This window comes from Halichoerus grypus, chromosome 2, assembly GCF_964656455.1.
Source record: "Halichoerus grypus chromosome 2, mHalGry1.hap1.1, whole genome shotgun sequence".
Lineage (NCBI taxonomy): Eukaryota > Metazoa > Chordata > Mammalia > Carnivora > Phocidae > Halichoerus > Halichoerus grypus.
Window position 1 is genome coordinate 83,144,057 of NC_135713.1, and position 17,060 is coordinate 83,161,116.

General features: G+C 38.1%; 1 long non-coding RNA gene across 1 annotated transcript in view; it reads right to left on the reverse strand.

Moving 5' to 3' along the window:
- LOC118527905 (uncharacterized) overlaps positions 1-17,060 on the reverse strand; it is a 202,908-nt gene that overhangs the window by 180,367 nt on the left and 5,481 nt on the right. The window contains exon 3 of the long non-coding RNA XR_013445331.1: positions 2,857-3,095. This is a non-coding gene — a long non-coding RNA (uncharacterized LOC118527905). The remainder of the gene's footprint in view (positions 1-2,856; positions 3,096-17,060) is intronic.

The window sequence follows — 17,060 nt, forward strand, 5'->3', positions numbered from 1 at the left end:
ATTGACCTTACAATAATTAAAAATTGATGCTTGCAACATAATACAGCTGTGCAATCATATTTAAACCTAATCATTTCATAGAGAGAGGAAAGTTGTACAAAAAGGTCAAAAACACTTTAATTTCATGACAGTAAATTTACTCTTTATTCCCAAAGTGAAAATGTCTAATTTCTAAAAGAGCAAACCAATAATTACTTATTATAAAGCTATTTTAGTCAATACTTAATTTCTCTATATTGATTAGTGTTTAGACATTTAAAATGTACCCTACAGCAAGAATATGTGTTTACAATACTATTCTCTCTACTGATGTTTGTAAGTATTACAGGTATCGATTTAAGACATCTCAAAAATGCCAAACTTAATAGAATCATATGAAATGGGGTTTGACTCTTTTAAAACTGGAATTTAATTTTTAAATGTTTGAATAATAGTGTCCTTAAAGGTCTCTGTATCATGATCACTATTTCTGCCATTACATATTTTAATGATGAGTGCTCGATAAAACTGTGCATTATAAATTCCGCCCCTCTCCCAAAAGTAATAGAGAAAAAAAATATAAAAATGATCAACTCTAGCACTCACAACTGGAACAAAACGTTTTCTCTTTATTTTATGTACTTCTGATTATTATTCTCCCCCTTAACTTGCATTCTGTGTAACTTAGAGCTCTTTGCAATAAAACAAAATGATGCTTCATCAGGATGTTACTGGGAGTACCAAGGCAATTTACAAACTTTCTATCATTAAGTATGAGAACATCACTGTGAGGCAGGTATTAATATAACACTTCTCTCTTGAGGAGTTCAATGCACTTTACATAACTTTACTTTATTAACTCTTCCTTGAGCTGGGCAAAAAGGCTAAGTAAGATACTTCGCCAATGTACCTCATATCCAATGATTGCATAAAAATAGAAAAGACTCTATCCAGCCACAAACTTTAAGTTCGTTTTTACTTCTAATCTGAAGTTATGACTAAAGACAAGGTCTCCCTCAATATATTTGGCTTTTGTTAATACTGATTTTTTTAACAGGTTTCAATTTCATAAATGTGAAGTCAGAATTAAACACCTAAAAGAGTATTGATCCTATTAATTCTTTTTTTTTTTTTAGGTATTTTATTCTTTTTTTTTCTTTTTTAAATTTTATTTTATTATGTTATGTTAATCACCATACATTACATCATTAGTTTTTGATGTGGTGTTCCATGATTCATTGTTTGCATATAACACCCAGTGCTCCATTCAATACGTGCCCTCTTTAATACCCATCACCAGGCTAACCCATCCCCCCACCCCCTCCCCTCTAGAACCCTCAGTTTGTTTCTCAGAGTCCATAGTCTCTCATGGTTCGTCTCCCCCTCCAATTTCCCCCCCTTCATTTTTCCCTTCCTACTATCTTCTTCTTTTTTTTAACATATAATGTATTATTTGTCTCAGAGGTACAGGTCTGTGATTCAACAGTCCTACACAATTCACAGCGCTCACCATAGCACATTAATTCTTAAGCAGTAATTCTTTCTGAAGATGGAAGAAATTCAAGGGTAACAATCAACTCTTCTCTCTATTAAAATACATTAGAAATTATGAAAGCAGAATATGATCCTGCGGACAGGCATCACAACGTCTTTAAGTAAATCTATGCCTGTCTTAGCAAAAGTGGAACAATGCACAAATGGATATAGCCAGATGAGAGATACAAAGTGAAGGGCATAGAAACACTAATAACATGTAACAGTGCTTACCAAGTGTCAGCCACTACTTTAAGGAACCCACATATATTAACTCATTGCATTCTCATAACAACTCCATAAGGCAGGTAATATTATCCCCACTTGATAGATAAGGCACTGAGGCTCAGAGAGCTGAGCCTGCCCCAGGTCACAAAGCTACTAAGTAGCAGAGCTGGGCTACAACCCAGAAAATATGATTCCAGAGCCCAGGTTCTTAGCCAATTTCCTAGAAAGGAAGAAAGCTGTTCCCAGAGGCCTCAATCCATGATATACCGTATCCTAGAGTTCCAAGTCCATAAGCTCTCTCCATCCAATTGCAACATTTCCTGCCTGGCATCAATCTCACAATCAACAGAGAACAACTGTTCAAGTTTGTGTATTGTGATTTCGACATATGACACTAGTATTTAGAAGAGGGTCACAAGGAGGCAGTACAGTATAATCAGGAGTACACTACTTTAACAGGCTGCCATTAGGCAAGTTACTTCCATCCAAGCTTCATAAGATAGAGATAATGGAACTTACTTCCTGATGCTGTAGTCAGAATTAAACCGGTTAACATTGTTTAACACAGGGGCTCACGTGTAGTAAGCACTCAATAAGTGGTTGCTATTAAGTTAATATAAAGTAAGTTAATATAAAATTATGTGTGCCATTCTCAAAACTCTGAAATTCAGAATTAACAGTGAATTTAGCATATCACAATACTGGTGATAAACTAAATTTAATTGATTCTTTTACCAAATATATGTTCTAGGCATTATGCATGATTTTATTTAATCCTCAGAATAAACCTAGAATTGAAGTGTGGTTATGCCACTTTTAGATAGGAAAATAAGCTTAGAAACTTTACTTGCCCACTATTTTGCCAATAGCAAAATCATGTGATCAATTAACTAGATGTTTCCCACAAAGCAGAATGAAAACCTGTAAGCAAGGAGATTATTTGAAAAATTCTTCTCTCTCAAAATATAATGAACCTGAAAAAGTTCCTGGACTAAAGTTCACCTTGTTTAGCTTTGCTATAATTAGAGTAAAGCTGCACCCAGAGAGTAGTTAGAACAGAGATGATAAAGAAGAAAAATACTGCCCCGAAATATATCGCCCATGCCCAGCACATACCAGGCGCTTCTGCTCCTTCCATCAGAGCCACAAAGGAAAAGAGCAGGAACCAACATTAGGTAGGAGCTTTTTGAGGGGACAGTGTTAGAGGGAGGCAGGCAAGAACTCTGCACTCAGGGGCTGAAGCCCCAGCCAAAGGGAAGTAAGACTGCGACACTATAAAGCAGATTTGCCTTGAATCAGCTTCACCTGCACCCAAACATCCTGTAGAGGTCTGCTTTTGGTCTATTCATAGAAATCTGCAGAAAAAGAGAAAATACATTACATTAGTCTTTCTCTGACCTCCCTGAACCTTGACCTACCCCTATTCCCTAAATTGGAAATGTCTTAGTTATGCAAAACAAAAATACCTCCTGCTGAATTAGGACACTATTTCCTCTTTCTCTCTTAATGCAAATAAAAAGGTTTTGTCATTTCCATAATGTCCACTGTATATAGAAAGAAAATTACCTATCATTCTCCTTTAAAGAATATGATTCAGGCCTGATTATAATATATACTTTATTTCTACAATGACTGAAAAAAAGCTTTAAGTGAAAGAATGGAATTTCACCTTTCACTGGCTAACATACAAGCCAATACGGAGGATGAGGCAGATATAAAGTAGTTACATATAAAAAGAGTCACAAGCACAATGATACAGAGTTCTCTCACACAGGTGTGGAAAAAAAAGTGAAAAACAATAAACCCATATGTCAGCAAGAAATAGAACTGAAAAAGTATCCATATTATCTCAAGAACTCTAAGAGCTTGTGTTCCATTATCCATTATCAGGCAGCATGCAACCTAACCATTTCTTCCATGTTTAGAATATATGACCTCTCTTGATAACTCATTCAAACTTTTATTAATCATCATATGAAAGTAAACCTTTTCTTACCTAACTCCAATCATTCATATGACATGACTGAAACACCTAGCATGATGCTGACCACATACAAGGTACTCCATAAACCCTTGTTGATGGTATGGTGATTTCAGTCTATTTCCCTTTTCTCTGACCTCAGTGGAGACAGGAGAAAAGCTTAGACAGAAACAATGGCAAATGGTTAGATATAAGAGGAAGTTGATGAGGGACAAATGCAGAGTAGAAGTGAGGAAAACAATGTGGAATGACTCACTGTGCTCTAGTACAGTATGATCTATTTTGGAAGACAGAGCCAGCCACCAACAAAATATGCACTGCAAAACAAAACTTGCTAAAGCATACACTCAGAAAATTAACTGCTTCACTGCTTTCCCACTCAATTCCATGGAAATAATTCCCAAATTATCAATCTCTTTCTAACCCTGACCTCTCCCAGAATTCCTGTTCCACTGGGGTGGTAAAATGGGATATTCTTTCTCCATGATTCACCCTGTCTTTCCTCCTTGGCTTTGCTGCTAATATGGAAGGTGTCTTTGGTGAGAGAGTGAAGAGAACCATTGTGGGTTGCCATAGTGACCCACTGACATTTTAGTAGGAGTAGTAATCAAAATTAACAAGGAAAAATGTTTACTTGTCTTACAGTTTCTTCAGTCTCTTGAATCTAACAATGTATAGAAAAGACCTGACAACGCTCATGCTAGAAGAAGTTAGAGAATCCTGAGGGAGGGGGTAGAGGCATCACTGGAAAAAGTAAAGTAGGCGATTGGTTAACAGTAGGACTCTGGTAATGGAATGGACTTGCCTGTTATCCCGTGCAATAAAAGATCCAACAAAGGGATTAAATTTGGATACCCTGGAAGCACCTCAAACTTAAAATTTCTAAAATTAAACTTCCCCAAGAACCAGTTTCTGCTGACTTCCTTGTTTGTTAAGGGTACACTTGTTCTCTCAGGCTCCAAACATGAGTCATCCTGTCTCATTCCTCACCCACCCCCACCATATCTAATTAAACACCAACTTGGGTCTGTTTTTCTCCTCAGCACTTTTTTGCAACTTTCTGCTGCTTTCTTTTCCCATTGCTTCATCTCGAATTTGGTTTTGACCTCACACCTGGCTCCCTGACACTCTTGTTTTGGTGTCAGCTCAGATGCCCTCCATTCCCATAAGTCTTGCTTCGCCTCCTCACAGATGCCCCATCAGAAGTTTTTCCTGCTATTCTAGAGCCTTCAGTTGCCTTCATTTTACAGGAAAACATATTGCTTCTTATCATACTTATTATTTTTATTCAAGGATCTTACTTTCCCCACTGGGCTCTCTGCCCTTGCAAGAAAGAACCATGTCTTACTTGTCTTCTTATATCTCTTAGCGCATGGCATTCTGCCCCTCATATACTGAGCACTCAGGAGCTATTTTATGTGAACAAATGCAGAAACAAAATGACTTTTCCAGATATTGTTTTCAAACAGTGCTTTTCAAGCTTTAGAGTGCTACAGAAATACCTGTGATGTTTATTCAGATATTCTGATTCAAAAGATCTGACCTGAGAACCAAGAATGTATATTTTAAGTGATTCTTTTTTTAAAGATTTTATTTATTTATTTGACAGAGAGAGACACACAGCGAGAGAGGGAACACAAGCAGGGGGAGTGGGAGAGGGAGAAGCAGGCCTCCTGCTGAGCAGGGAGCCTGATGTGGGGCTCGATCCCAGGATCCTGGGATCATGACCTGAGCCGAAGGCAGACGCCCTACGACTGAGCCACCCAGGCGCCCCTATTTTAAGTGATTTTTAAACTAAAATTCCATTAGTTTCCATGGCAAAAAAGGTGCTACCTATGCAATTCATAGTCTGAGATGTTGAGATAGAGCCCACAATATTATTCTAAAAAAAAAAAAAAAAAGCTTTAAAAAACTGCACACCTCAAATTAGCAAAATACACAGATATCATTTGGAGTTAATTTATTTTTATTTTAAGGATCATTTACTAGGTCAAATAAATCAAGCAAGATAATATTTCAGTTGATAGTTTCTACTGAAAAAATTTCCATTCCAAGCAAAAAATTGTTCTCAAATATTTCCTATAATGCACTAACGACAAGTGCACAAAAATAACAATCTCTTTCTCTACAGAAAGGGTTTTGGTTTGCGTCAGAAATTTTGTTGTTTCCCCAAAATTAAAAAAAAAGTGACTTTAAGATTGTACAATGGTAGGGGTGCCTGGGTGGCTCAGTCAGTTAAGCATCTGCCTTTGGCTCAGGTCATGATCGCAGGGTCCTGGGATCGAGCCCCACGTCTGGGCTCCCTGTTCAATGGGGAGCCTGTTTCTTCCTCTCACCCCTGCTCATGCTCTCTCTCTATTTCTCTCTCTCTTTCTCAAATAAATAAATAATATATTAAAAAAAAAAGATTGTACATGGTAAATGGTAGAAAGTAAAAAAAAAAAATTATTTTCCCTCTCTTTATAATAGAACAGAACTTCTACTTTGTCTATCCATAGTCTGGCCTCATCTTGCTGTTTTGCAACCATTTACCATCTGTGTCAAGTTTACTTGTACCTTGGAACCCCACCACAGAGTCTGTGTGCTTTAGCGTAGTTTGAGTTCTTAGAGAATACACAGGTTCTTAGGGAAGACACTTTCCATGCAAGGAGAGTAAGTAAACATAGGGGAAAATGGAATTTTTCCTTAAGAAGTCCATGAATTCAGAGAAAACTATCTTTCCTATAGAATTTAGAGATGGACAGTATAAATTATATCTAACTATAAATTCTAACAATTTACATTTTATTACAAAAATACTTTTACAACTAATATAAAAAAAGAATATTTTTTCTTTAAAGCATTAACTCTAGTTCTAAAAAGATAGCCAGGGGGTGCCTGCTTGTCAGTCGGGTAAGTGTCTGCCTTCGGCTCAGGTCATGATCTTGGGGTCCTGGGATCAAGCCCTGTGGGGCCGGGCTCCCTGCTCAGCAGGGAGTCGGCTTCCCCCTCTCCCTCTGCCTATCCCTCCCCCAACCTCTCTCTCAAATAAATAAAATCTTTAAAATTCACTCACAGAGAAAGAGAGAGCCAAAATAAATAATCTTGCATATAAAAAAAATCTGTGTATAAGGTTTAGTTACATTATTTTTAACAGCAAAGTAACTATAAGTGTCCAAAAGTAAAAGACTGATGAAACATACTATAATTTATTAATAAATTGACATAGTATATAATCACTAAAATGCTGTATAAATCTGTTCAATAAAATAATATTTAAAAATTTTAAGAACCTGATTACAAAGGACTATACAAAATATTATAACATTTTACAAGACACATCAAATCATAGAAAATAAACACTAGAAAGACATTCACCAAAAGGTCAATCATGGTTGTTTCTGGCTTTGGGGGTTACTGTTTTTTTTTTCTGTTCTTAACATTTTATTTATTTTATACATTATAATAAATGTAATATTTTTGTAACCAGTACACAAAGAAGGAAAAGTCTGGATTGTAGTGATACCTGGGTCACCTTGAGCAAATTGCTTAAGGTCACTCAACCAGTTAGTTACTGTGGCTCAGGTCATGATCCTGGGGTCCTGAGATCAAATCCGGCATTGGACTCCCTGCTCAGCAAGGAGTCTGCTTCTCCTTCTCCCTTTGACCCTCCCCTGCTCATGCTCTCTTCCTCTCCCTCAAATAAATAAAATCATTTAAAAATATATAAAATAAAATAAAGGATATAATACATGTAAAATACTTAGCACTGGTACATGAATAAATAGGAGTTTGAAAAGACCAGCTAAAGGGGTTGTATTAGAATTTCAAGTTTCCCCTCTTTTTTATTCTCAATCATTTTAACCATCAAGCCAGTCTACCCTTGAGTTCAAACTCTTCTAAATCAAATAAGTGTTTCACTAACATGTGGGGGTTTGTTGATTCAAAGAACGTAACTATGGCTGTGGCCCAAGTTGATATTTTCCACTAGCTGCACTGCACATTGGTGGTTTCAATAAATGGCCATAATAGCCAACAGGGGAAAGAAAAGAATTATCTTTCGAATCCATGCTCTTCAGGAATTCTATGAAGGAAACACATAATTGCTAGAATTTGGCTGGTGTATTGAACCTGGTACATTAAGAAAAGTCATGGGACTTTTAATGGTAGAAAATGGTCCAGACCTCAGGTTTGTATGTCATCAAATAAAAATAAATCCTTTAAGCAAAGTACTCTAATGAAGCCATGTTTTACTTCTGGGTACACTTTAGTCATTTTAACTGGAAAAAATATATTGTTATTCGGTATAATTATTATACTTTCATTTTTCTTGGATGTATGTATCACTGTTAATCATGTAATAATCTGACTGAAAACATTCACAAGTTCAGGGATATACTCCTTCCTTCCTTCATTCATTCACACAACGAATATTTATTGGATACTTAGTATGTGCTATTCACAATGTAGACACTAAGGACACAAGGAAGTTCTCTTCTCATGGAGCAGAACATAGTGGGAAAAGATTAAGCAAATAATCCCATGAAAAATATGTAATAATAATGTAATTGATGGTACAAAGGAGAGGCAATACAATACCAGGTGAAGAGTATAGGGTGTTGAATTGGAAGCATCAAGCTGTTAAGATTCTGAGAATTCTCTACCATGTAAAGAGGTTTCTCTTTCACCCCTCCCCTCCATCCCCACCTCTCACTCTCACTCTATGTGTGTGTGCATAGGCGTTGCGTCCTCAATGTCCATCTTGGACTATCTGCACCCATGCTTTAACTCTGTAAGGTGAAAGTGTTAGGGGTGCATATTAGTTTGCTAGGGTTGTCATAGCAAAATACCACAGACTGGGCACCTTAAACACACATTTTGTTTTCACAGTTCCAGAATGCTGAAAGTCTAAGATCAAGGTGCCAGCAGGATTGGTTTCCTCTGAGGGCTCTCTCCTTGGCTTGCAGATGGCCAGTCTCTTGCTGCCTCTTCACATGGTTTTCCCTCTGTGCTTGCCACCCCTCATGTCACTGCCACCCTTTATGGGGACACTGGTCAGGTTACATTAGGGCTCCACCCAAACAGCCTCCTTTTAACTTGATCGCCTCTTTAGAAACCTTGTTTCTAAATACCATTATATTCTCAGGTGCTAGGAGTTGGGATGTCAAAATATGAATTTTGCAGGGACATGATTCAGCCCATAGCAGGGTATTAGGGGACAGAGTTGCCACATACGGTAATGCCAATTACACAATGCACAACTCCAGGATGTGTCATCCACATCACAATTATCAATTTTTCTCAATTTTTATGGAAAATTTTCTTGCAGAAAGTTTTTTAATTAAAAACTTCCTGGAGAAAGATTTACCTTTTTCTGGCTTTCACAAAGGACCTCTTGGGCTAGCACTGTTGCTCTGTGGTAGGAAACCCTTCCCAGACCCCATTTGCCCCTCCCTCCACTCCTTCCTTGAAGAGTGATTTTGGATGATTGATACAGAAGGAGCTCCATGAAGGTCCTATGTCTACACTCCCATAATAAAGGCAATGTGGGGTAGGATTAAACAGGCAACTTCTAGAATAACATGACCTAGGCTTCAACTCCAGTCCTACCACCATGTGACCCTAGGCCTTATTTAATGCATGTGTGCCTAAGAATCTTCATGCATAAAATAAATGTACCTACTTTTTAGGGTTAGTGTAAGAATCCAATAAGATTACACCTACTTATAAAATGCTTTGTTTAAGTAAACATGCAATAAAAGCTGATGATGATCTGAATGTAGTTTCAAGAGGGCTGCAACCACACTCCAGTACATACCAAATACCTGACAGAACTGGCATGGAGAAGATATTCCAGACTCATTAAATGAATGAGCTTCCTAAAGGAATTAAGGCCAGACTGCAGAATTCCTATCTACAATGGAGAGTGGGGCTCTCCTGAGTCCATACATCCTCTAAACTGCCTAGTATGGGATCTTGTGTCCAAGAGGTTCCAAAATGTTTGCTAGGTTGTCATCAGGTTAAACAAACAGAAAATAGGGACACCTGGGTGGCTCAGGTGGTTAAGCATCTGCCTTCGGCTCAGGTCATGATCCCACGATCCTGGGATCGAGCCCCACATCAAGCCCCACATCAGGCTCCCTGCTCGGCAGGAAGCCTGCTTCTCCCTCTCCCACTCCCCCTGCTTGTGTTCCCTCTCTCACTGTGTCTCTCTGTCAAATAAATAAATAAAATCTTTTTTTTTAATTTTTTTTTAAGATTTTATTTATTTATCAGAGAGAGAGCACAAGCAGGGGGAGTGGCAGAGGCAGAGGGAGAAGCAGACTCCCCACCGAGCAGGGAGCCCAATGTGGGGCTCGATCCCAGGACCCTGGGATCATGACCCGAGCCGAAGGCAGCCGCTTAACCAATTGAGCCACCCAGGCACCCCAATAAAATCTTTTTAAAAAATAAATAAAAAGAAAAAAGAAAATATATTAATATAATTTTTACCATTGGTCTTTTTCTGGGTGATTTTCCCTTACGAGACAAAGAGCTCCTTGATTTATGAGAAGAGCTATGTGATTACAAATGGCTGTGTTGGAGTTCTGGTAGCACAACAGTGTGACTAGTTAATGCCCCTGAACTGGACCCTTCAAAACCGGCCCGAATGGTAACTTTTACGTTATGTATATTTTACCACAACTTTTTTTTAACGTCCACTGTGATTGCATGATGAGAAAAAAGGGAAATTTTTCTACTGAAATGTAACGTTGTTTTGAGAATCAAGTAAGATACCACAGTGCCCGGCTCATGGCAGAAGCTTGATAAAAGTTAGTTCCCCTTAACTCTAGGAAACAAACTGAGGGTTGCTGGAGGGGAGGGGGGTGGGGGGATGAGGTAACTGGGGGATGGGCATTAAGGAGGGCACGTGGTGTGATGCGCACTGGGTGTTATACGCAATTGATGAATTGTTGAACGCTACATCTGACACCAATGATGTACTCTATGTTGGCTAATTGAATTTAAATTTAAAAAAAAAATTTTGTTCCCCTTTCCATTAGTTCTAGATCACAACTGCCCTTGATGGTGACAGTCACCCAGAATGCCCACTGTAGTTCCTATTGCCAGATAAAAAGTCTCTGAGGGAAAAAAGTCTCCAACCCTTGTAATGTTTCATGTCCTGATACTGTAGATGGTGGCAACTACCCCTCTGGAAGAAACCTGCAGCTTGGTCTTCGTTATAGTCAACTTTAATACCATAGATTGGAAAGTATCATAGGAAGTGCTTGACACTATTAAAAGAAGACATGCCATTTACTGTCCATTTTGGATAGGCATCTGTAACACTTGTTTCAAAGTAACACAGATTTTTTTCAATTACAGCTCTAGTGAATTTATGTGCCTCTTTCTAAAGTAATTCTGTAGGAGTTGAGGGATTAGAAAGTAGAGTCATTAACTCTGTCTTCCGAGAAAAACCACAAGAACCTACAAAGAAGGAATGAAAGATATAAATAAGAATTTCCTATTTAATGCACAGCCAACAGCTTATTTTAAAAGATATATTCCTGTTCACCTATTATCATTCTCCTTGAATTTGACTATATTGTTAAAAAAAATCAACATATTCTTTCACAGACCTGTACCTCTGAAACAAATAATACATTATATGTTAAAAAAAAAAAAAAAGAAGAAGAAGAAGAAGAAGAAGAAGAAGAAGAAGATAACAGGAGGGGAAGAATGAAGGGGGGGAAATCGAGGGCGAGATGAACCATGAGAGACTATAGAAGTACTTTCTGGGCAGAGATGAGGGTTCTAGAGGGGAGGGGGTGAGGGGTGGGTTAGCCTGGTGATGGGTATTAAAGAGGGCACGTACTGCATGGAGCACTGGGTGTTATATGTAAACAGTGAATCATGGAACACTACATCAAAAACTAATGATGTAATGTATGGTGACTAACATAACATAATAATAAAAAAATAAAATTAAATAAATAAATAAATAAATAAAAATAAAATTTAAAAATTTTAAAAAATCAACATATTCTTGATTGCCTGAGTTTAAATAAATCATGGCATGATCCTGAGGACTTGGCAAGAACATCAATGATTTTACATCTGGTATCACACACCAGCTGCATGTTGAGGGAATGAAAAGCTTTTCTATTTCTTTACCTTGCTTCATTAGTGAATATGTGGTGATGCATGCATTACCGCGTGTGTGCAGGCTCAGCTCCCCATATGGAGAGGCGTCCAGCAATGTCACAAAACTCATGCATCATTTGCTATGATGCTGAATTTTTGAAAATAATAAGATGATATTTTTACTGAAATCTTTTTATCTATGAATGGACATATGTTTTTTGTTGATAAGGCTATATACTTAATGTATATTGATAGAACCTGTTGCAAAAATCTCTAATGGAGAAATAACTTTAGCTGTCACAGTTGAACATATGTACAGTATGGTACCCATCTTCAAATCATCATACAGTAAAAAACAATAATTTCCTTGCCAAATCTATGTCCGACACATTTTCTACTTAGTTCTTGACAACTATACTTCTTACTGGAAAAATATCTGCACTGCAAGCTTTGTGGTTATCTAATTAAAGAAATCTTTATCTGTCCTCACTCTCATCACAGTTACTTGCCTTATGTTTGCATATTGTAAGTTTAACAAACACCTCTTCTTATTAGTTATCTATTGCTGGGCAACAAATTACCCCAAAATTTAATGGCTTAAAACAACAACTTATTGCCTTGAGCTTTCTTTGGGTCGAGAAGTTAAGAGTGGCTTGGCTGGGCACTTATGGCTCAGAATTTCTCATGAGGTTACCGTTTAGGTGCCAGAGCTGCATTTGTCTTAAGGTTTGACTGTGGCTGAAGGATCCACTTCCAAGATGGCTCACTCAGGTGACTGGCAAGTTGTCGTTGACTCTTGTGGCAAGAGACTATCTGTCCTTTTAATGTAGAACTCTCTAGAAAGCTCCTTAAATGTCCTTATTACATGACATCTGAATTTGTCCAGAGTGACTGATCCAAGAGAACAAGGCAGAAGGGGCACCTTCCTTTACAACCATGCCATGAAAGTCATGTGCTGGCACTGCCACCATAGTCTATTATTGGTCACACTACCAACTGGCACAATATAGAAGGGGACTGCATAAGGTCCTAAATATCACAGGTAAAAATCTTTGAGGGCCATCATGAAGGCTGGCTACCATACTCCTAAATAGTTTTTTTTTTTTCAAATTTATAAGTTTTCACTGTACATACACTTCTATTTGGTTGAAATCTGATTTTGCACACGTTCCACTTTTCTGTCTTCGCAGAACATTAAAACATCAGCATGAAAGTAAAAATAGAGGTTCTCAACCATAATAACTTAATCAATCTAAAAATTATAAGCCCATCCATATTTAAATAAAGAAAAACATTTTTCTGATCTAACAGCAAAGCTCTTTGTAATCCACTGAAAGCACTTGCCTAATAATAAAACAAAAATCACTTTAAATCATTGGTTAAAATTATATAGATCAGGAAACTAATTACTGGAAGAGATTTCGCTGTTTCATCTTATTCAATATTCTGAGGTAATACCAATCATTAATCTCAAAATAAAGTACTTTTTTTAAACAAAATAAAACTTCTGCATATGTCTGATCTTCTGAAAGCCTTTAATTAATGATACCTAAAAAGAAGAAAATTATTTTTATGGGTTTTTAAAGCAATGAAAAGGAAATATTCATGCAGAACTTATCACTAAGCTATTTACAGAATCTTTAACTTGGTACCTGCTTTATTGATTCAACAAATATATCTGAGCACCTTTTGCTTTGAGATACTCTGGGGATATATCAAAATCTAAGCCAAGGCCATTGCCCTCAAGGAGTTACACCTTGTTAGGCTGACAAGACAGGTTAACACATACTTTAATGCTAAACATTGTACACTAAGTTTCATAAGAGAAGGGAAAAGTGCATTATGAGTTAGAAGAGGGAGAAATCAATTTTAATTGGCAAACCCAGCAAAGCATATGGAAAATAGTCATTTGAAGCAACTCTTGAAGAATGAGTAGTAGAGTGGTTACTACAATGAAAGGAGCAGCAAAATCAAAGTGTAAGTGGAGGAAATCATGAAGTACATGATTCATACACCACGCCTTCCCCATTGTAGGCACATTCTCCAGATATTCTCCTATTCCACATTCCCACATTCTCCATATTTCAAGGTGAGAGTCAAAGTAGATTCTGCTGCTCTGATGACTATGTCCTACTCCTCTTCCATCCTTCATCCAGTGCAACACTGTCATTACCTTCTACTGGCTTTTTGGTTCACATTTTCGGAGTCTGGTTTTCCTGACATTCCATCCATACTATAATTCACACACTATACTTTCAGTAAGTTCTTTTTTTTTTTTTTTTTTTTGCTGTAATTAACCAGTGAGGGTTTCTATATAAGATTTAAAATTTTAACTATTCTGATACAGCTACTGTGTCAGATTGCATTTTCCAAAATGACCACAAAAATAGCCTGAGCTGAGGTCTTAGCCCTAGCCACCTTCTGACTGCCACCAAAAGACTGATCTCTAGTGAGAACTGCCTAGTTGAGCCCAGTCCACCCCAGAACCATCAGAGGTAATAATGAATGCGTTGTTTTTTTAAGCCATAATGCCTTGGAGTGATTTGTTTCAGAACAGTAAATACTGAGGAGAGATTTTGATACCCAGAAGTGGGGCACTGCCATAACACAATCCTACCACATGTAGCATTACCTATAGGACCAGGTTGCAAGCAGAAAGTGGGATGATATTAAGGAGATTGTTAGTAGAAACCTAAAGAGCCTCCATGAAAGTATTATGGAAGCCTAGAGGGCTTCAAGGGGGCTGTCAGTGACGGCTCAGGCAAAATAAGGGAAATATCATTGGAAGCAGTAGGAAAGAGCTCCCTTGTTATATAGAGGGGAAAGTATGGCAGCACTGTAGTCTGTGGTCATGTGGAAAATAGGAAATGTACCCAATGAACTCCAAGATCTAGCTAATGGAGCTTTTCAGGCAGAATACTGAAATTGCCACCTGGCTTCTTCTCAATGCCTATGATAAAATGCAAAAGACAGAGATAAGCTAAAGAATGAACTGTTAAACAGAGGAGCCAAGACTTGCTGGGCTTGAAAATAAAACTATTTCATATTCTCAGCCTCTCTAAACGGCAAATGATTCTAAAATTAGAAGTACTTTCTGGGCAGAGATGAAATCCAGTACACTATTAGGAAAACAGGGTCGAAAAATGAAACTGAAGACTTGGTGGTAAGTTCTTTATTTAGATTTTTAGAAAGATCTAAGGTGGTACCTCGCAGAACCTTCCAATCAGACCAAAACCTTTTCAAGGACTGTGGGAGTGTTCTCTGCACATCTTCTCAGTAAAATATTGGGCCTTTAAGAATCTTAAAGAATATTGTCCCACAGCAGTGTCATCCTGAGCCCAAGGTAAAGAAGTGCTTAGCTTGAAGAAACAGAATTATAAAGTGATACATTTAAACACACACAAACACACAATGTTTTTAAGAGAATTATTCTGGTGGAACCACAGCCACGCTGGACTAGATAGGACAAACACTAAATATTAAGTAAAAAGAGGACTTTGAACCTGTACTATTTAGCAGGCAAGAAGCAGGCTAAGAAGGCTATTGCATTGCAAACTCAGGATTTCGTACCGGGAAAAAAAAAAAGGACGACTTTGAGGGCAGAACCAAAGGCCCAGAGGGTAGGACCAATAGCCATGACTAATACCTACCAGGCAAGTGGATGGAGCCCTAATCCAAGCTCTGGAAACAGGCTAGTAATCAGTGACTGCTTTACCTCTCTTGTTTTATCCTCAAGAAACTCTGCCACAGTTGTATGTTGGGGTGTGGGAGGAAGATAGGTCTCTTCAGTTCATAGGAGTTCAAATTGAGAGGAATGGGACACAAGAAGGTGTACCCCAACAACCACATTTAAGAAGCCTCACTTGCCCCTGGGCCTGATTTTGATGACAAGATCCTGGACTTTGAGCAAATACCATAATGGAATGAGACTCAATGGAAGAGGAAGGGATAGACCCTCAGATATCATTCATCGGCAAGAGTATATGTCTCCTCCTCCTTGAATCTGGGCAGGCCTATGGTTGCAGCAGAAATGATGTGACTTCAAAAAGATAAGTTATAAGAGGTAATACAGTTTCCACCAGAGCCCCTCGGGACACTTCCTCTTGGAACCAGTCACCATATCCCAAGGAAGAGGGAAGACCTCATTGAGAACCACATGAAGGTGTTCTAGCCAACATCCCCAGCTGAGGTCACAGCCGAGAGCCAGCATCAACCTCCAGACAAGTGAGCGAGTGAGCCTGGGGATGATCCAGCCCCAGCCACTATCTGATTATACCACTGACTATTGATCCCAGGTACAAACTACCTAGCTGAATCCAATTAACCGCAGAATCATAAGAAACAAATATAAAATAAGTCCTGTTGCTTTAAGCCACTAAGTTTTAGGACAATTCATTATGTAGTAATAGATAATTAGAACAGTTATCTATTAAAGAAATTATTTATTTTAATCCTTAACAATGCCAAAAGGATTGACAATATTATAAACTAGGTTTTGTTTCTACAAGTATTTTTTAAAGCAATGTTTTTCTCTTATATAAAAGTTTCTTTTAAGGTGATGTCTTTCTTCTCTTATATAAAAGTATGTGAAGTCTCGGGGGCGCTTGGGTGGCTGTCAGTTAAGCATCCGCCTTTGGCTCAGGTCATGATCTCGGGGTCCTGGGATCTAGTCCCACATCGGGCTCCCTGCTCAGCAAGGAGTCTGCTTCTCCCTCTACCCCTCCCCCCTGCTCTCTCTCTCTCTCAAATAAATAAAATCTTTAAAAAAAAGAACAGCCTCTTTAAAAAAAAAAAAAGAAGTAGTGAAGTCTCTTGTAGCCAATGTATGTTACTCTTTGTCTGCACACCCTATCCTCCAGTTCAGATTGGTCCATGAGTGGTTCCCATTATTCAGGGAGTACCATTTGGCCCACCATAGTGAGACAATCTATCCATAGAATGAACTAGTTAGGTATAAGGTAAATTGCTGTAACAAAGACTCTCCAAAATATAGTTAGAGAAGCTAAGAAGATTATTCACTCTCATTTAACAGTCCAGAAGTGAGCATTTCAGGGCCAGCAAAGGGGCTCTGCTTACAAGTTTACCCAGGGAGGCAGTCTTTTCATGCTGTTCGTCTTCCAGAGACCTCCTAGGGTTATTTATCTTCATCTGCAGGGTCAACACCACTCCCTAGCACCACATTTACATTGCCATTGGCAGTAAGGAGGAGACAGAGCAGAATGGATGACAAAAAACT